Source organism: Pseudophryne corroboree, chromosome 2 (genome assembly GCF_028390025.1).
Source record: "Pseudophryne corroboree isolate aPseCor3 chromosome 2, aPseCor3.hap2, whole genome shotgun sequence".
NCBI classification, from domain to species: Eukaryota; Metazoa; Chordata; class Amphibia; order Anura; family Myobatrachidae; genus Pseudophryne; species Pseudophryne corroboree.
Genome location: NC_086445.1, coordinates 218,649,595 through 218,671,056, shown reverse-complemented (window position 1 = coordinate 218,671,056; position 21,462 = coordinate 218,649,595). Strand labels below are relative to the sequence as shown.

Below are 21,462 nucleotides of genomic sequence, written 5' to 3'. Positions count from 1 at the left end.
TCCTGCGGAGCCGCTGTTCCCCATGGTCCTTACGGAGTCCCCAGCATCCACTTAGGATGTTAGAGAAAAGTATATATGTAGTAAAATAAGATTTTACTTACCGATAAATCTATTTCTCGTAGTCCGTAGTGGATGCTGGGGACTCCGTCAGGACCATGGGGATATAGCGGCTCCGCAGGAGACAGGGCACAATAATAAAAGCTTGAGGATCAGGTGGTGTGCACTGGCTCCTCCCCCTATGACCCTCCTCCAAGCCTCAGTTAGGATACTGTGCCCGGACGAGCGTGCATAATAAGGAAGGATATTGAATCCCGGGTAAGACTCATACCAGCCACACCAATCACACCGTACAACCTGTGATCTGAACCCAGTTAACAGTATGATAACAACGAAGGAGCCTCTGAAAAGATGGCTCACAACAAGAATATCCCGATTTTTGTAACAATAACTATGTACAAGTATTGCAGACAATCCGCACTTGGGATGGGCGCCCAGCATCCACTACGGACTACGAGAAATAGATTTATCGGTAAGTAAAATCTTATTTTCTCTGACGTCCTAGTGGATGCTGGGGACTCCGTCAGGACCATGGGGATTATACCAAAGCTCCCAAACGGGCGGGAGAGTGCGGATGACCCTGCAGCACCGAATGAGAGAACTCCATGTCCTCCTCAGCCAGGGTATCAAATTTGTAGAATTTAGCAAACGTGTTTTCCCCTGACCAAGTAACTGCTCGGCAAAGTTGTAAAGCCGAGACCCCTCGGGCAGTCGCCCAAGATGAGCTCCCTTCCTTTTGGAATGGGCTTTTACCGATTTTGGCTGTGGCAGGCCTGCCACAGAATGTGTAAACTGAATTGTATTACAAATCCAGCGAGCAATCGTCTGCTTAGAAGCAGGAGCACCCATCTTGTTGGGTGCATACAGGCTAAACAGCGAGTCAGATTTTCTGACTCCAGCCTTCCTGGAAACATATTTTTCAGGGCCCTGACAACGTCAAGTAACTTGGAGTCCTCCAAGTCCCTAGTACCCGCAGGTACCACAATAGGTTGGTTCATGTGAAAAACAGAAAACACCTTAAGGAGAAATTGAGGACGAGTCCTCAATTCTGCCCTGTCAGAATGAAAAATTAAGTAAGGGCTTTATATATGATAAAGCCGCCAATTCTGACACACGCCTGGCTGAAGCCAGGGCTAATAGCATCGTCACCTTCCATGTGAGATATTTTAAGTCCACAGTGGTGAGTGGTTCAAACCAATGTGACTTTAGGAAACTCAAAACAACATTGAGATCCCAAGGTGCCACTGGGGCACAAAAGGAGGCTGTATATGCAGTACCCCTTTTACAAACATCTGAACGTCAGGCACTAAAGCCAGTTCTTTCTGGAAGAAATTCGACAGGGCCGAAATTTGAACCTTAATGGACCCTAATTTTAGGCCCATAGACAGTCCTGTTTTCAGGAAATGTAGGAAACGACCCAGTTGGAATTCCTCTGTAGGGGCCTTCTTGGCCTCACACCACGCAACATATCTTCGCCAAATGCGGTGAAAATGTTTTGCGGTTACATCCTTCCTGTCTTCGACCAGGGTAGGGATGACTTCATCTGGAATGCCCTTTCAGGATCCGGCGTTCAACCGCCATGCCGTCAAACGCGGCCGCGGTAAGTCTTGGAACAGACAAGGCCCCTGCTGGAGCAGGTCCTTTCTTAAAGGTAGAGGCCACGGGTCTTCCGTGAACATCTCTTGAAGTTTCGGGTACCAAGTCCTTCTTGGCCAATCCGGAACCACGAGTATCATTCTTACTCATCTCCCTCTTATGATTCTCAGTACTTTTTGTATGAGAGGCATAGGAGGGAACACATACTCTGACTGGTACATCCACAGTGTTACCAGAGCGTCCACCGCTATTGCCTGAGGGTCCCTTGACCTGGCGCAATATCTAGTTTTTTGTTCAGGCGGGACGCCATCATGTCCACCTTTGGTTTTTCACAACGGTTTACAATCATGTGGAAGACTTCCCGATGAAGTCCCCACTCTCCCGGGTGGAGGTCATGCCTGCTGAGGAAGTCTGCTTCCCAGTTTTCCACTCCCGGAATGAACACTGCTGAGAGTGTTATCACATGATTTTTCGCCCAGCGAAGAATCCTTGCAGTTTCTGCCATTTCCCTCCTGCTTCTTGTGCCGCCCTGTCTGTTTACATGGGCGACTGCCGTGATGTTGTCCCACTGGATCAATACCGGCTGACCTTGAAGCAGAGGTCTTGCTAAGCTTAGAGCATTGTAAATTGCCCTTAGCTCCAGTATATTTATGTGGAGAGAAGTCTCCAGACTCGATCACACTCTCTGGAAATTTTTTCCTTGTGTGACTGCTCCCCAGCCACTCAGGCTGGCATCCGTGGTCACCAGGACCCAGTCCTGAATGCCGAATCTGCGGCCCTTTCATAGATGAGCACTCTGCAGCCACCGCAGAAGAAACACCCTTGTCCTTGGAGACAGGGTTATCCGCTGATGCATCTGAAGATGCGATCCGGACCATTTTTCCAGCAGATCCCACGTAAAGGTTCTTGCGTGAAATCTACCGAATGGGATCGCTTTGTAAGAAACCACCATTTTTCACAGGATCCTTGTGCAATGATGCACTGATACTTTTCCTGGTTTTAGGAGGTTCCTGACTAGCTCGGATAACTCCCTGGCTTTCTTCTCCGGGAGAAAACATCCTTTTCTGGACTGTGTCCAGAATCATCCCTAGGAACAGTAGACGTGTCGTCGGAAAAAACTGCGATTTTGGAATATTTAGAACCCACTCGTGCTGTCGTAGAACTACTTAAGATAGTGCTACTCCGACCTCCAACTGTTCTCTGGACCTTGCCCTTATCAGGAAAGCGTCCATATTTCTTTTAAGAAGAATCATCATTTCGGCCATTACCTTGGTAAAGACCCGGGGTGCCGTGGACAATCCAAACGGCAGCGTCTGAACTGATAGTGACAGTTCTGTACCACGAACCTGAGGTACCCTTGGTGAGAAGGGCAAATTTGGACATGTAGGTAAGCGTCCCTGATATCCAGTGACACCATATCGTCCCCTTCTTCCTGGTTCGCTATCACTGCTCTGAGTGACTCCATCTTGATTTGAACGCTTGTATGTAAGTGTTCAAATATTTCAGATCTCACCTAGCCGTCTGGCTTCAGTACCACAATATAGTGTGGAATAATACCCCTTCCCTTGTTGTAGAAGGGGTACTTTGATTATCACCTGCTGGGAATACAGCCTGTGAATTGTTCCCAATACTGCCTCCCTGTCGGAGGGAGACGTTGGTAAAGCAGACTTCAGGAACTTGTGAGGGGGAGACGTCTCGAATTTCCAATGTACATCTGGGATACTACGTGTAGGATCCAGGAGTCCACTTGTGAGTGAGCCCACTGCGTGCTGAAACTCTTGAGATGACCCCCTACCGCACCTGAGTCCGCTTGTACGGCCCCAGCGTCATGCTGCGGACTTGGCAGAAGCTGTGGAGGGCTTCTGTTCCTGGGAATGGGCTGCCTGCTGCAGTCTTCTTCCCTTTCCTCTACCCCTGGGCAGATATGACTGGCCCTTTTGCCCGCCTGCCCTTATGGGGACGAAAGGACTGAGACTGAAAAGACTGTGTCCTTTTCTGCTGAGATGTGACTTGGGGTAACAAAAGTGGATTTTTCAGCTGTTGCCATGGCCACCAGGTCCGATGTACCGCCCCTTTATACGGCAATACTTCCATGTGCCGTCTGGAATCTGCATCACCTGACCACTGTCGTCTGGCAGATATGGACATCACATTTACTCTTGATGCCAGAATGCAAATATCCCTCTGCGCATCTCGCATATATAGAAATGCATCCTTAAAATGCTCTATAGTCAATAAAATCTTGTCCCTGTCAAGGGTATCAATATTTTCAGTCAGGAAATCCGACCAAGCCCCCTCAGCGCTGCACATCCAGGCTGAGGCGATTGCTGGTCGTAGTATAACACCAGTATATGTGTATATACTTTTAGGATATTTTTCAGCTTCCTATCAGCTGGCTCCTTGAGGGCTGCCGTATCTGGAGACGGTAACGCCACTTGTTTTTATAAGCGTGTGAGCGCCTTATTCACCCTAAGGTGTGTTTCCCAACTCGCCCTAACTTCTGGCGGGAAAGGGTATACCGCCAATAATTTTCTATCGGAGGAAACCCACGTATCATCACATACTTCATTTAATTTATCTGATTCAGGAAAAACTACAAGTAGTTTATTCACACCCTACATAATACCCTTATTTGTGGTACTTGTAGTATCAGAAATATGTAACACCTCCTTCATTGCCCTTAACATGAAACGTGTGGCCCTAAAGGAAAATACGTTTGTTTCTTCACCGTCGACACTGGAGTCAGTGTCCGTGTCTGTGTCGACCGACTGAGGTAAATGGGCGTTTTTACAAGCCCCTGACGGTGTCTGAGACGCCTGGACAGGTACTAATTTGTTTGCCGGCCGTCTCATGTCGTCAACCGACCTTACAGCGTGTTGACATTATCACGTAATTCCTAAATAAGCCATCCATTCCAGTGTCGACTCCCTAGAGAGTGACATCACCAATACAGGCAATTTGCTCCGCCTCCTCACCAACATCGTCCTCCTACATGTCGACACACACGTACCGACACACAGCACACACACAGGGAATGCTCTGACAGAGGACAGGACCCCACTAGCCCTTTGGGGAGACAGAGGGAGAGTTTGCCAGCACACACCAAAAACGCTATAATTATACAGGGACAACCCCTTATACAAGTGTTTTCCCTTATAGCATTTTTATATATGTAATCATATCGCCAAATAAGTGCCCCCCCTCTCTGTTTTAACCCTGTTTCTGTAGTGCAGTGCAGGGGAGAGCCTGGGAGCCTTCCTCACAGCAGAGCTGAGCAGGAAAATGGCGCCGTGTGCTGAGGAGAATAGGCCCCGCCCCCTTTTCGGCGGGCTCTTCTCCCGGAGTTTGTGAGATCTGGCAGGGGTTAAATACATCCATATAGCCTCAAGGGCTATATGTGATGTATTTTAGCCATAAAAAGGTATTATACATTGCTGCCCAGGGCGCCCCCCCCAGCGCCCTGCACCCTCAGTGACAGTTGGTGACTGTTGGTGAAGTGTGCTGACAACAATGGCGCACAGCTGCAGTGCTGTGCGCTACCTTATGAAGACTGAAAGTCTTCTGCCGCCTGTTTCTGGACCTCTTCAACTTCGGCATCTGCAAGGGGGGTCGGCGGCACGGCTCCGGGACGAACCCCAGGGTGAGACCTGTGTTCCGACTCCCTCTGGAGCTAATGGTGTCCAGTAGCCTAAGAAGCAAATCCATCCTGCACGCAGGTGAGTTTTCTTCTCTCCCCTAAGTCCCTCGTAGCAGTGAGCCTGTTGCCAGCAGGACTCACTGAAAATAAAAAACCTAACTTAAACTTTTATTCTAAGCAGCTCAGGAGAGCCACCTAGATTGCACCCTTCTCGTCGGGCACAAAAATCTAACTGAGGCTTGGAGGAGGGTCATAGGGGGAGGAGCCAGTGCACACCACCTGATCCTCAAGCTTTTATTATTGTGCCCTGTCTCCTGCGGAGCCGCTATATCCCCATGGTCCTGACGGAGTCCCCAGCATCCACTAGGACGTCAGAGAAATACTGCTAGTGCTTGCATGATAATGTACCAGATAAATAACCGCAATGCCCAGCAGAAAATATATTACAGACCTGTGCAGTATAAGGTAACATATGTATAATGTATAATTGAAATGCACAGTCTGGAACCTGATCTCTAGAGGAGTAGGTGGGCCCCCAGGCAGTGGGGCCGATCGTGGGTTTCCCCTGTACCCAGGGCTGGATTAAGCCTTGGGGGTGCCCGGGGCACTTAAGACAGGGGGGCCCTGGTTGCAGATGGGGGGTGTATATTAGATTGTGCATACCTCCTGACATGACCCATTCCAGGAGGGACAAAATGCTCTTTATCTGGACTTCCCTCTTAATATATGATTGGCGTCACCTGTGTTGAACTATTTAATTGATAACAAAAGGCATTTCAACACAGGTGATTGCAATCATAAATTAGGACAGAAGTCTAGGTAGAGAGCATGTTGTCCCTCCTGTAATGGGTCATGGTGGGAGGTATGGATTGTGTATAATACATTTAAACCAATGGTGTATATTAGTTTGAAACTAATAGTTTCATAATGCCTGGGTACTGTTTATAGCTCCACCTAATTGAAAGACAACTATTTTATAAACTTTTATTGTAGTGGAGCAAAGACAACTTAACCTTAAAATACACATAGAAAAATAAAATAATTTATCTTGTCACATGCAAGAATAGCAGCAGCCTCTGTACTACTTACACACTGGGACAGGACTCAGGAGGACTGTGTGTCTCTATCTCTAGACCCAAATGGTTTAGTTGCATAACAGTTTACACAAGACTCAGACACCCAGGTGGGGAGGAGGAGAAGCTAGGACCCCTGTGTCACTTACAGCTTTCTCCACCCTTCTATCTCTCCTCTGGTAGGAAAGCTCTGTTGGTAACTCATGAAACATGATATCCCTGTGTCTCTGCCTTCACTGCATACTGTCCTGCTAGCATTCTGGCTGCTGGTTCTGCTGCTGCTTAAGAGGGAAAGCTAGTGATGTCAGTGTGTTCTGGTCGGGGCCCCCCCCGACAAAGGGGGGCCTGGGGTACAGTATGCCCTGCATCCCCCCTTTAATCTGGCTATGCCTGTACCCCTGTGGGCCAGTCCAGCCCTGCTAGGCACGCACCCTTCTTCTGACAGTACCAGCCTGAAATCAATGGTCCCTCTCCTAAACAATATATCCATATACAGTATATCCAGTATATGCTGGATTAGCCATAAAGCAAAACAAGCATGTGCTTAGGGCAACAAGGGAAGGGGGCACCACAGATATTTTCAATTGCTGGATTTACCATGGACCTTATGGTGCAAAAAATTGTAAATGGTGCTGCTGAAGCTGAACCAGGTTCTATAAAATGGGGCTCCCACAATAAAAAAATAACACACACACACACACACACACACACACACACACACACACACACACACACACACACACACACACACGCACACATATATATACAATAATAAAATAGTAATAACAGAGGTTAATGATATAAATACGTAAGATTAGTTTTGAAAATTGGATCGAAGACTTTGCAATTAGAAGAGGAAGGAGAAAACATTTTAAATATGAATAAAGTGGGAGTAAACAGAAATAAATATTATTTTCCATCTTACTGTAAGTTTTGTTGCAGTCCGAAAAATACAATTTTATTTAGGGTTTATATTTTGAATTAGATATATATAGGGGCACCAAAATCTTTTAAGTGCTTAGGGCTTCTAAAGGTTTTAATCCAGCTCTGAATGTATCAGATCCACTAAGGGCCCTCATTCCGAGTTGTTCGCTCGCAAGCTGCTTTTAGCAGCTTTACACACGCTAAGCCGCCGCCTACTGGGAGTGAATCTTAGCTTCCTAAAATTGCGAACGAAAGGTTCTCAAAATTGCGATTACACACCTCTTAGCAGTTTCTGAGTAGCTTCAAACTTACTCGGCATCTGCGATCAGTTCAGTGCTTGTCGTTCCTGGTTTGACGTCACAAACACACCCAGCGTTCGTCCAGACACTCCTCCGTTTCTCCAGCCACTACCGCGTTTTTCCCAGAAACGGTAGCGTTTTTCCCCACACGCCCATAAAACGGCCTGTTTCCGCCCAGAAACACCCACTTCCTGTCAATCACACTCCGATCGCCTGAGCGAAGAAAATGCCGTGAGTAAAAAACCTAACTGTATAGCAAATTTACTTGGCGCAGTGCGAACATTGCGCATGCGCACTAAGCGGAAAATCGCTGCGATGCGAAGAAATTTACCGAGCGAACAACTCGGAATGACCCCCAATGATTTTAGTGACTTCTCTTTATAAAACTGAACCATAATATTTGGGGGGAAAAACCTCAATAGCAGTGGAATGCCTTTTAACAAATTTATATACAGTTGTTTTATCTGTGAATGATGAGATGCTTGGAGGCAGGGTGGGGAAAGTAAGTACTGTACATACATTTTCTTCTATCTTGACAAGGAGGAGGGGTGGAGAAACCCTTTATGGTGGCCTCCAGTCCATCAAGTATGGTATTAGTCCTCCAGTCCATCAAGTATGGTATTAGTCCTCCAGTCCATCAAGTATGGTATTAGGTTAACCACTGATGATGATTGGGAATAACATAAATCAAGATATTCATCCTTCTGTGCAGTAAACAGTTGTCTATTGAAAATTGTGGTTGTGTGTCATTGGCTCCACTCATGTCTCGCAATTCAGTTATACTTCCTGCTCTCTCTTCAACTTGTCCATCTACACGTCTAACCAAATGTAGTCATTTGCATATGGTAGTGCTATTCATATCTCCAGTTGCAAGTCACTTTGGGGTATATTTACTAAAGTAGGGGGTTTCAGAAGTGGAAATGTTGTCCATAGCAACCAATCAGATTATACTTAAAATGTATCTAGCACCTTCTAGAAGATCATAGCTAGAATGTGATTGGTTTAATGGGCAACATCTCAACTTCTGAAGATCTGTACTTTAGTTAATATACCCCTTTGTCTCTGTCCACAGTCTAAATAGAGTATAAATGCAGAAGCCCAATGCATTATATTAATTTCAAATATTCTGTACTACTAACTTTTGCTTATCATACACGTCATGGTTCTAATCTAAGGCCTAGGTTGTCTGAGCAATGAGTTACATTATCAGAATGCAATATCAGCATTAGCACATTGCAAATATATAAACTTACTAGTTCAACAAGAAAAATTATCATATCAGACCCCAGCAGCCATTTTGATAGCCTCAATAATTGGATGAAATATACTCTGCATTAATTTCTGCAGGTGACAACCAGAGGCCATATTTGCCTCTTCCATATCATATGCAAAGAGTATTCTGTTTTTGCAAGGCAAACTAAGTCAGCAGGCACCCAGCTGAGAGCACGGTGCAGGACCCATCTCGTCTTGTAAGATTTGCCTCTCCTGCTGTCAGACAAACCTGCAGGGGTCCTGTTGAGGGGGAAGATTTAAAACCGGTAATGATTGAACCAGCTTGCAAAATAAGTCAATACGAGACACTCTCATGTGTTCAGATGGTAAAGCCTAAAAAAAATGTCACTTTTAAAATGGATGTAGGAAGCAAGTCATGGATATAAATAATAAAGTGTGTTATAAAACCATAAAAAAATAATGATAAAGGTCTTCCATTTATTTGAGTGCTCATGATAGCCAACTTATTGTTCCATCTAATCAATACAATGTTATATAGGGGCATATTCTTCATGAAAAAATTGTGCAATAAGAGTTTTAGTCTTCAATTCTCATTGTATTCTCTCACAATTTTTTCACTATGCATCATGCCCAACTCAGAAAATTTTTACTTCTGAAAAACTGGTCTTTTTGAGAGGTCAAGTTATAACTTTCCCCCTCAGAAGCTGCAGCACCCCCCACCACCGGCACCTAACTTGTGTTTCCCGGCCGCTACCCCCCTTCCCCTCCAGTGGCTACTTACATGGATGTCCTAGCTACGGCCTCTCCCCCGCCAGCTGGCAACTTCTCTCTGTGTCCCAGCCGTGGTCGCACCCCCCACCCACTGGCAACTTCCATCTGTGTTCTCTCCACGGCCACTCCCCCCCTCTGCCAACTTCCCTCTGTGTTCTGGCTGCTCCTCCACCACCAGCAACTTCCCTCTGAGTACCCGCTGAGGCCGTTTCACTTCCCCCCACCCCTGCAGCATCTTGTGAACACGTTAGGGAAGCTGTATGCCATCTCAATTCCCATTTTAAACTCCAAAAAAATGCTTTTTCGGAGGTTGATGAATGTCATTTAAAGGGTGATGAATATGCCCCATAAAAAGTTGGGGAGTGAACGTTATTGAAAATGATTATATCTAAAATGCAAGTTATTTTATATGAAACTACTTGCTATAACATGTATGTATTAGAGATGTGCGTTGACCACCGTGTGTTGGTTTTGGAGGGTGGTCTTCAGTATGCCGACTGTCGGGATCCCGGCGCACAGTATACCGGCGCCGGAATCCCGACAGCCGGCATACCGACACTTTTTCTCCCTTGTGGGGGTCCACGACCCCCTGGAGGGAGAATAAAATAGCGTGGCGCGCATAGCGCGCCACCGTGCCCGCAAGGAGCCCATTTGCGATCGCACGCTGTCGGTATGCTGGCGGCCGGGCTCCCGGCGCCGGTATGCTGGTCGCCGGGAGCCCGGTCGCCGGCATACCATACTACACCCGGATTTGGATCTGTATTAATTTTGTGTTTTGGATTTAGGTTTGCCAAAACTGCCCTCACTTTCCTTGGTTTTGGATCTGTATTTTTTTTTCTCGCAAAATTAATAAAAACTGCTAAAATCACATAATTTGTGCCTTGTCTTGTTCCTACAGTATCACACCACTTATATTTATGTGAAGTTGTGAACAAACGTATTGGGCTACAGTACAGCACACACCAGTTGTACAAACAAATGAAACATTTTTAATTAGCTTTGTTTTAAAAACAAGTCATTGTAGATCAGCGCTTCTATTTATGTGAAGTTGTGAATAAACTTAGTGGGGTACAGCACCTACACCACACAAAAGTTGTACATCAAAAATTAAAAACAACTTTAAACTAAAAAAAGTTTTTTTTTTTTAATATGTATTTATTTTACATACTGCTGCTCTTATTTATTATAGTAATGGTGGCATGCTCCAGTTGTCACTAATAAAAAGTTAATGCTGCAATGTGGTGACAAAAAAACGACAACACCAGTGTACCAAGGGTTAATGCTGCAACACCAGTGCACAATGAGTCAATTAATGCTGCCCCTGTATTAGGAGCTCTGGGCTGCACTACAGGCAGTTACAGCACCAGTGTGACTGTGCACCAATAAAGGGTTAATAATGTCATGGTTAATGGCATTAAATTAAAAATAAATAATGCTGCGTTTAATATTTTTAGGAGGGACTCCGGGCTGTGTAGTGCACCAATGAAGGAATGCCCTAGCAGTCTAGTAGATGTGCTCCCTGTTTGGCGCCTGCTGTGAAATTGTGCAGAGTCATCACCACAGGCACTTATATCAAATACGAATCCCGCAAGATCTGACTCCGTGATGATGATGTTTTGCGTCGTTTTGGAGTCCAAGCAATGCAGGAAAACCTGTGCCGCCGCTTGGATTACCTCGGATCCCAGAAATTTGGGTGGGCTTTGTTCTTGGAGAACTGAGCCTGCTCATCTCTGGTACTGTATGTATATGCAGAGGCGTAACGTGGAGACATGACATCCGGAGCAGGGTTATGTCACGGCGCCACCACCACACGTACATACATACATACATACATAGATTCACACACATTTAGGCACAGACATACATAAACACACACATATACACAGATATATATACACATATACACAAACATAAACACACAAATATACACAAAGATATACATAAACACACACATATACACAGATATAAACACATATACACACATATACACACACACAAATATACAGACATACATAAACACACACACATATATATATATATATATATATATATACACACACAAACATACACATATGCACACAGATATACACAGACATACATAAACACACACATATACACAGATATATACACATATACACACATACATAAACAAATATATACACAGACATATACATATACACACACAGACATACATAAATACACACACATATACACAGACATACATAAATGCACACATACACTCATACATACTGTATACAAAGATATATACACATAAACACACACATACATATATACACACAAACACATATGCACACAGACATATACACACATTTACACACAAACATTTACACACACAAACACAGACATATATACACATAAACACACAGTATACAGAGACATAAACACATACACACACATAGAGACACAGTATACTGTACACCAAGAGGGCAGCAGTAGAGCAGCTCCTCATTCTAGCCTGGAGGGGCGGAGCTTCTATGTGATTGACAGGCTGGGCCTCTGTGGGTAGAAGGAAAGGACTGAGGAAGGGAAGGGGTGGCCACCACACTGCCTTCATGTTCCATATCACTGAATGCAGATACCTGACAGCCAGGAAGCTTCTTCTGACAAGCCTCCAAACCTCCCCTGTTACCTAACACACCACACTGCACTGCCTGCACTGCAATCAGTGACATGGAACATGCGGGCAGTGTGGTGGCCACCCCTTCCCTCTCTTCCAGTCATCTTCTCCTCCTACCCAGAGTCCCGGCTCCCAGCTCTGTTACAGGGAGTCAGCGGCTTCTGTCCCCAGCGGCGCCTGGAGCTTGAGCTCCATTCACTCCACCCTCCTTACGCCTCTGTGTATATGTATAAAAGTTTCTGAAGCTTAGGGGAACGTTTCTGTTAACTGCAGCAAAAGGTTGTTGAAAACTGTTGGATGCCAATCGGAAGATGCTAGATCTAAGCACCTAACACAAGGAATGGCTAATGCTGCGCATACACCTGCAGATTAAAATGTCTATCAGACCGACAGACCAACTATCTGACATGCTGAAAACATCCAATGTCGCTGCCATAAACTGTCGGATTATGATAATGATATTGGATGCTTTCATCCTGTCAGCAAGTTAGATAGTTAAAACCAGAGCACTAATTATCAGATGTTTCGGGCATGCTTGATGATTTTGCTGCCTGACACCTGTGGCGCCGAGAGAGGGGGGGAGAGGGTACAAATTACCCGGACCCAGGTCTAATAGAGGGGCCCAGTGCTTCATCCCCCTTAACTTGCAGCTGCAGCTTTTCGCCTCAGCCCAGCACACGCTGCTGTGTGCTGGGCTAGTGTGTGGCAATGGTGGCGGTTAAAATACAATTTTTTCTGTATTTTTTCTAAGGATGCATGGCCACGCATCGTGTGATTAAGCCACGCCCCCTGAAAAGTACCTGGGCCCAGCCGGGCTCTCGACTGCCCTGCCTGACACATCAATAATTACTACTCGGTTGCAGCAATACACTGTTCAAGTGTTGGCCTGATCATATGATTATCGGCTGATCAAGCCAGTGATTGAACAGTGTATGCCCAGCATTAGGTTCACAGAGCATTGTGTGTCCTCATGTTGATCTTTTAATTAGAGTGTAGTGGGTGATGTCCACCAGGGGCGTCAGAACATTTATAGGTTGGGGGGGCAAGATAAATTTTCTATTTGGCGCCCCTGGGGGTGGAGCCACCCGGGAGGAGGAGGCAATACTATGGCGACGAAAAGGAGGCAGCACCACGGTGGGGAGGAGGCCGCACCATGTAGATGGTGGCCGGGAGTCCCACTGACGGAGGTGCTGCGATGGGGGAAGGAGGAGCCTGGGACTGCAGTATTGCACCAGCAAGCACCTTTGTGTAGGTAAGGCTGGCCCCCGGGACCTCCGGGGAACAGTGGGGGTATGGAAAAGTGAAGGCGGTAACTATGCTCTGGAAAAGGGGCCTGGCCACTCAAAAGGGGCCGTCCCCTTCAGTGTAGTTTACCATACCATATACCCCTTATACATATTATGCTTCACAATAGTAGTACCCCATATACTGTCTAGTACTGGTGCCCCTTTCACATTATACCACACAGTGTGAGCCAAAATTCACATTATAGCACACAGAATGAGCCGAAATTTACATTATAGCACACAGAATGAGTCGGAATTCACATTATAGCACACAGAATGAGCCGAAATTTACATTATAGCACACAGAATGAGCCGAAACTTACATTATAGCACACAGAATGAGTCGGAATTCACATTATAGCCCATGGTATGAGCCGAAATTCACATTATAGCACACGGTATGAGCCGAAATTCACATTATAGTACACGGTATGAGCCGAAATTCACATTACAGCACACGGTATGAGCCGAAATTCACATTATAGCACACAGTATGAGACGAAATTCACATTATAGCACACAGAATGAGCCGAAATTCACATTATAGCACACAGAATGAGCCGAAATTCACATTATACCACACGGTATGAGCCGAAATTCAAATTACAGCACACGGTATGAGCCGAAATTCACATTACACCACACAGTATGAGCCGAAATTCAGGGAGAGTGACAGAGGGTCAGGGAAAGGGACATATGGACAGGGAGTGGGACAGGGAGAGTGACAGCAGGGACATAGGGCGGAGATGTACTAAGCCTGAAAAGTGATAAATATCACTGTGATAAAGCACCAGCCAATCGGCTCCTAACTGCCATGTCACAGGCTGTGTTTGAAAAATGACAGTTAGGAGCCGATTGGCTAGTGCTTTATCACAGTGATATTTATCACTTTTCAAGCTTAGTACATCTGGCCCAGGGAGAGAGAAAGGCAGCAGAGTAAAATTACCTATTGAGCAGCGGCGGTGCAGAGGATGCTGTGGTCTGCGGTGGATGAGGAGGCCGTGGTCAGCGTGGGGCGAAGGAGCCTGTGGGCATTGGCGATGATGCGGAGGAGGAGGCTGTGGGAGTTGGTGGAGGTGCAGAGGAGACTGGGGGCGGCTGCAATGCAGCAGAGGAGTAGGTAGAGGGCAGCGGTGCCACAGAGGGCAGCTGTGGTTGGCGGCCTGTGGTGCGGTTCCTATGACCGCCACTACTATTTGAAAACTGCTGCGGACCAGCAGCCAGTCAGGACCGTCCGCTCCTGATTGGCTGCCGGTTCGAGAGGGCTCTGTGACATGCAGATAGATATATATATATATATATATATATATAAAACCTTGTCTCTGTGCCGCACTCCTGGACTATATCCTGGTGACCTCGTGAAATGGTGTAGACCATGAAATGTTGATAACGCTGAAACTGGTGTCTGAGTGATGTTTTATTATCCAGGAGTGCGGCACAAAGACAAGGTTGTAGGAGGCTAACACCATTGTGTATTGCAGTGCGGGCACCTGGAGCAGTTTATATACCTATTAGGAGAGCCTGTAAACCAAAAAAAAACCCTGAAAAAATAAAATAAAAAATAATATATATATATATATATATATATATATATATATATATATATAAAAATTTTTTATGTGATGTACATACAGGAATATGGACTCCTGGACCCCCCTTACAAATCCCACATTTGCCATTGGAGGGGGGGGGGGGGAGAGGGAGTGGGAGCATAGCTTCTTACATGTCACAACCCAGCCACAGGTCTTTGCAATGCAGGGGACAGCAAGCGCTTCTCTCCATTAGGCCACGCCCCCCAATCACCCGCGAATCGCGGCACTTCTCTGGGGCCGTGAGCCGGCCCTGGTAGGGGGGGAGGGGACGACGACAGCTCTGTTGGACTGGGTCTGGGAGCAGGAGTGGCTGGACACAGCAATATCCTGCTGCTGCTCAGTGCCTGCACAGAGCGGAGGTTATGATGTGCGGACTTTCAGCTGACCGCACATCGCTCCTCCTGAGTATTGGCGGCGCCTCTCATATTTTTTTGGGGGAAAGCTGCCCCCTTGCCCCCCCCCCCCCGTTCCGACGCCTCTGATGTCCACCTACATCATATTCTGGGGCAGATGTATTATGCCCGGAGAAGGCATAAAGAAGTGATAAAGCAGTGATAAGTGCAAGGTGATAACGCACCAGCCAATCAGCTCATATCTGTCAATTTACATATTAGAGATGATTCGCTGGTGCATTATCACCTTGCACTTATCACTGCTTTATCACTTCTTTATACCTTCTCCAGGCTTAATACATGTGCCTATCTGTGCCGGTCATCCATTTATTCAGTAGATCGTAGAACGATCTGGTTCTTTGGCAACAGCCCAAGTTGCAATGAACCCTGTGCATATGGTTAATTGTCAGAATGGAGCCTAAAATGTGTTACTAGCTTTAACATACAGTGTGTATTAAGTAGGTCATTTATTGGTCAGTCTGTTTTTTGGCTGAATACAGGGATCAGTGGTCAGTTTGGCCACCTCCAAACACAGGTGGCCAAATTAGATATGAGATCTAATTTTACTGTACTCATAATCTGATTTTGATATTATGAAAGAATTTATATATTCCTCATTAAATGACTGACATTAATTAGATAGTCCTAATTCCAGCCTGGTTTTGCCTTATACAGTATTTATTTAATTAATTGCTGCTTTAAAAATACAGGGCCAAATAACTCATCCAAATTACACCTGTGTTTGCGACTCACAGTCTATTAAATCTCCTATGCATCTGTGACCTTAGTTCATCATATCAACCTTCTCTTATCTGCACATTTTTACACAACATGAAAGAACTCCTTTACCTCCTTCAGTTCCTACTTAAATCTGTGGCTTTCCTACTGAGTTCACTAACTGCAGAATCCTATTTTTCTCAAGAGAAGACAGGATTTCTGATGAGCTATAAACCCACTGTCACCGTGGGGTACGGGATGCCAGCGGCTGGGATCCCGGCTGTTAGCATACCAACGCTGCGATCCCGGCCGCTAGAATACCTGCAGGGGGGCGAGCAAAACGAAGCCCCTTACGTGCTCGCTGCACTTGCCACACTGCAGGCTCGGTAGCTCACTGCGCTCGCCACTTGTTCTATTCCCACTCTATGGGTGTCGTGGACAGCCACGAGTGGGAATAGCCCCTGTTAGCCAGTATTCCAGCTGGCGGCATTGCCAGTGGTCAGGATTTCAGTGTCAGTATCCTGACCGCCGGATCCCGACTGCCGGCAATGTAACTACATCCCCACTTTGGATATCTACTGAGATCTCGATGAAGCTCAAGATTCGGAATAAGCGATGTCCAAGAGAAAGATAATTATTTAATGTACACTATGATAACTTAAATTCTATTAAATGTCCCCACTTTCAACCATATTATCAAAATGCAGGTGACATACAGTATATCTCGTGGCAATGTGCTTGTAGGCTTTAATGGCAAATCTCACATAATTACGGGGGTGATTCAGACCTGATCACTGCCAGTGGGCGATCAGGTAGTAACTGTGCAATGTATATGCACCGCGATGCTCACGCATGTCGGACAACAACAATGGGCATCACCGGTCAGTGATGGGATGGTGCGAAAAATCCGATTGTATGGGTGTTCGCAAGGTAATTGACAGGAGGAAGCTGTTTGCGGGTGGAAACTGACTTTAAGCCTCCAACCAGATACCTTGAAAAAGATACCTAGTGCATCGAAACGCGTTGGTGAGGAACAGCCCTACAGACTCTGGCTAACTACCCCGGGAGGAAGAGGATGATTCCAGGGACGCCTGTGGTTTCTTCATAATTCTCGTGCAATAGTCTACTTTTATAGGAGTAGACCATTTCATTTGGTAGTAGGCTTAAAGTCTGTACTCCATTTGGGCATTGTACAGGTTGAGTCTCCCTTATCCAAAATGCTTGGGACCAGAGGTATTTTGGATATGGGATTTTTCCATATTTTGGAATAAGTGCATACCATAATGAGATATCATGGTGATGGGACCTAAATCTAAGCACAGAATGCATTTATGTTTCATATACACCATATACACACAGCCTGAAGGTAATTTTAGCCAATATTTTTTATAACTTTGAGCATTAAACAAAGTGTGTGTACATTCACACAATTCATTTATGTTTCATATACACCTTATACACACAGCCTGAAGGACATTTAATACAATATTTTTAATAACTTTGTGTATTAAACAAAGTTTGTGTACATTGAGCCATCAAAAAACAAAGATTTCACTATCTCACGCTCACTCAAAAAAGTCCGTATTTCGGAATATTCCGTATTTTGGAATATTTGGATATGGGATACTCAACCTGTACTGTTTTAATCTTGTGTGTCTACTTGTTGCCTAGTAGACCATATGTTATGGTGGGAGGCCATTTTTATTCTCATTGTGACTATATGGATTAAATTGTTTTAAACTGTTTTACACTATGGAAGCCCATCTTCTCTTTGTTTTATGGTAATTGGATCTAACATCTCTCAAGGGACCTTTTGAAGCTGGCATGTGTCGATCTGATACGGCAATTTCCGCTCCCACAAGCTCATATAGTCTGTCATTCATTTGATAGACTGAAATAAGGGTGCGGTTTTACGAATATATGTATGATTTGAAATGCATCAAAATTTATAGTATTATACTATTGTTTGTTTATTTTTATTTATTCTCTTTGAGGTATTGAGAAGTATTGGCAAGCATACAGAGTGCAGAGATCCTCCGATCATTTAGAATAAGTATTACTGTGTGCACTATTTGTATGGTGGTTTCCATCTTTTAATTTTGTGAGAGTTATTGACATATTATTTATCAGCAGAACGGTTAAGGCACTGGCATATTTATAATGGGTGCAGTGTGCGCTTTGCACACGGGCCCCTGTGTCCATGGGGCCCCCCACCACCCACACTACACCCATTGTTTGAATAATTACCTCTCTTGAGTCCCAAGCTGATGGCTGCAGTGCCATTTTTCCAGTGATTTCTGTGGCACTGCTTTCTGTGACTACTGCTTTCTGTGACTACTGCACAGTGATTTCTGTGGCCATTTTTCTGGCGGTTTGCGCAAACGCAGTAGAGAAATTTCTGGGAAAATGGCCACGTGCCATTTTCCTGGAGATCTGCGCACGCACATTAATGTCTGCGCCCCTAGTGCTCTACACCGCTGCGGGATAGAGAGGAGGGGGCCGATTGGAGAAAGCTGCACACAGGCCTCTTCCTCTCTTAAAGCACCACTGGGTTAAGGGATCTTAATGACCCAGATCCCATTATACTGGGAACAGTGGCGTAAGTTTTTCCCAGTCGCCCGGAGGCATGATAAATGTTGGTGCCCCCCTACATATACACACACATACCATATGTAACTATCCAGCACTCAGGGTGAACTGTAGTAGCGTGCTCAGGTACCTTTCCCAATAGTAATATAGAATAGATACACATACAAAGTGGACGCACTCCAAATCAGTCATTACAATAAAACAGACAGCAGCATACTTTTATAGTACACCTACTGTGCTCCCTCATCCACCAGCGGTTCTCGATGGAGACGCTTTGGTGCAGCGGTGTGCCGATATATATAAAAAAAACACATAAACACCTCATTAACTTAAAAACACACACACCTCTTTCACTTAAAAACATACACACGCCTCTTTCACTTATACACACGCCGCTTTCACTTTAACACACAAACGCCTTTCACTTAAAACACACACATGCCTCTTTCACTTAAAAACACACACATGCCTCTTTCACTTAAAAACACACACATGCCTCTCACTTACACACACGCCTCTCACTTACACACACACACACACACACACACACACACACACACATTTAGAAATGGACACCCCTCCATATATTTGTAAGGTAGCGTGTACCCAGACCAGGTGTGTGCTCTGTACATAGGGGGTCATTCCGAGTTGATCGTAGCCCTGCAAAATTTCACAGGGCTACGATCATGTCCATAGACATGCGGGGGTACACCCAGCACAGGGCTATCCCGCCCCGCATCTCAATCAGGCAGAGGCGATCGTAGCGTGGTGACAGCCTTCGTACATGCGCAGTTCTGACCCGATCACGACGCTGCGATAAACTGCAATGTGCGATCGGGTCAAAATGAACCCCATAGTCCTGTAGAAATGCTCAAATGCCTTCTTTAATCCTTGCCTCTCACACACATGCCTCTCACTTACACACACACGCCTCTCACTTACACACACACACACACACACACACACACACACACCTCTCACACACATGCCTCTCACTTACACACACATGCCTCTCACACACATGCCTCTCACTTAAACACACACACACACACATGCCTCTCACACAAACACATGCCTCTCACACACACATGCCTCTCCCTTACACACACACGCCTCTCACATACACACACATGCCTCACACACACACACACGCCTCTCACTTACACACACACATACACATATCACACACACACACACACACACACACACACACACACACACACGCCTCTCACACACATGCCTCTCACTTACACACACATGCCTCACACACACACATGCCTCTCACACACATGCCTCTCACTTACACACACACACACACACACACACACACACACACACACACACACACACCTCTCACACAAACACATGCCTCTCACACACATGCCTCTCCCTTACACACACACGCCTCTCACATACACACACATGCCTCACACACACACGCCTCTCACTTACACACATCAGTGCCGTTTCTTGCGGCGGGCGAGCCGTGCAACCGCACAAGGCGCCCGCCGCGGCACTTCTTGAGGACTTTCAATCCCCCCTCCCCTCTCCTCCCGAGTGCCCAGCTCGGGGGGCGAGGTTTTGCGTAATGACGCAATTGCGTCGTGACGTCACAACGCAATCGCGTCATTCCACAAAACCCCGCCCCCCGAGCTGGGCACTCCAGAGGAGGGAGAAGGGGCAGCCAAGCCGGCCGGCCGGCGGCACGCAGACGAGGGAGAGGTGGCTGAAGAGCGGGAAGAACCGCTTCAAATGTAAGTCAGCCCCTCTCCCTCTCTCTCTCTCCCTCCCTCCCTCCCCCCTCACCACCACCACCTGCCGTACTGTGTAAAATGGGGACACCTGTCTGCCGGAATGTGTAAAATGGGGACGCAGTCTGCCGGAATGTGTAAAATGGGGACGCAGTCTGCCGGAATGTGTAAAATGGGAGCACGTGCCTGCCTTAATGTGTAAAATGGGGACACTTGCCTGCCGGAATGTGTAAAATGGGGACACTTGCCTGCCGGAATGTGTAAAATGGGGACACTTTCCTGCTGCAATGTGTAAAATGGGGTCACTTGCCTAACGTGCTGGCGGCGCGCAGACGAGGGAGAGGCGGCTGAAGAGCGGGAAGAACCGTTTCAAATGTAAGTCAGCCCCTCTCCCTCTCTCTCTCTCCCTCCCTCCCTCCCCCCACACCACCACCACCTGCCGTACTGTGTAAAATGGGGACAACTGTCTGCCGGAATGTGTAAAATGGGGACGCAGTCTGCCGGAATGTGTAAAATGGGGACGCAGTCTGCCGGAATGTGTAAAATGGGAGCACGTGCCTGCTGGAATGTGTAAAATGGGGACACTTGCCTGCCGGAATGTGTAAAATGGGGACGCAGTCTGCCGGAATGTGTAAAATGGGAGCACGTGCCTGCCTTAATGTGTAAAATGGGGACACTTGCCTGCCGGAATGTGTAAAATGGGGACACTTGCCTGCCGGAATGTGTAAAATGGGGATGCAGTCTGCCGTAATGTGTAAAATGGGGGCACGTGCCTGTCGTACTGTGTAAAATGGGGACACTTTCCTGCTGCAATGTGTAAAATGGGGGCACGTGCCTGCCGCAATGTGTAAAATGGAGACACTTTCCTGCCGTACTGTGTAAAATGGGGGCACGTGCCTGCCGCAAT

General features: G+C 46.2%; 1 protein-coding gene across 1 annotated transcript in view; it reads right to left on the bottom strand.

The window, feature by feature from the left end:
* The window catches only part of LOC135050669 (transcription factor Sp5-like), a 109,727-nt gene that overhangs the window by 63,408 nt on the left and 24,857 nt on the right, over positions 1–21,462 (bottom strand). The window lies entirely within an intron of this gene.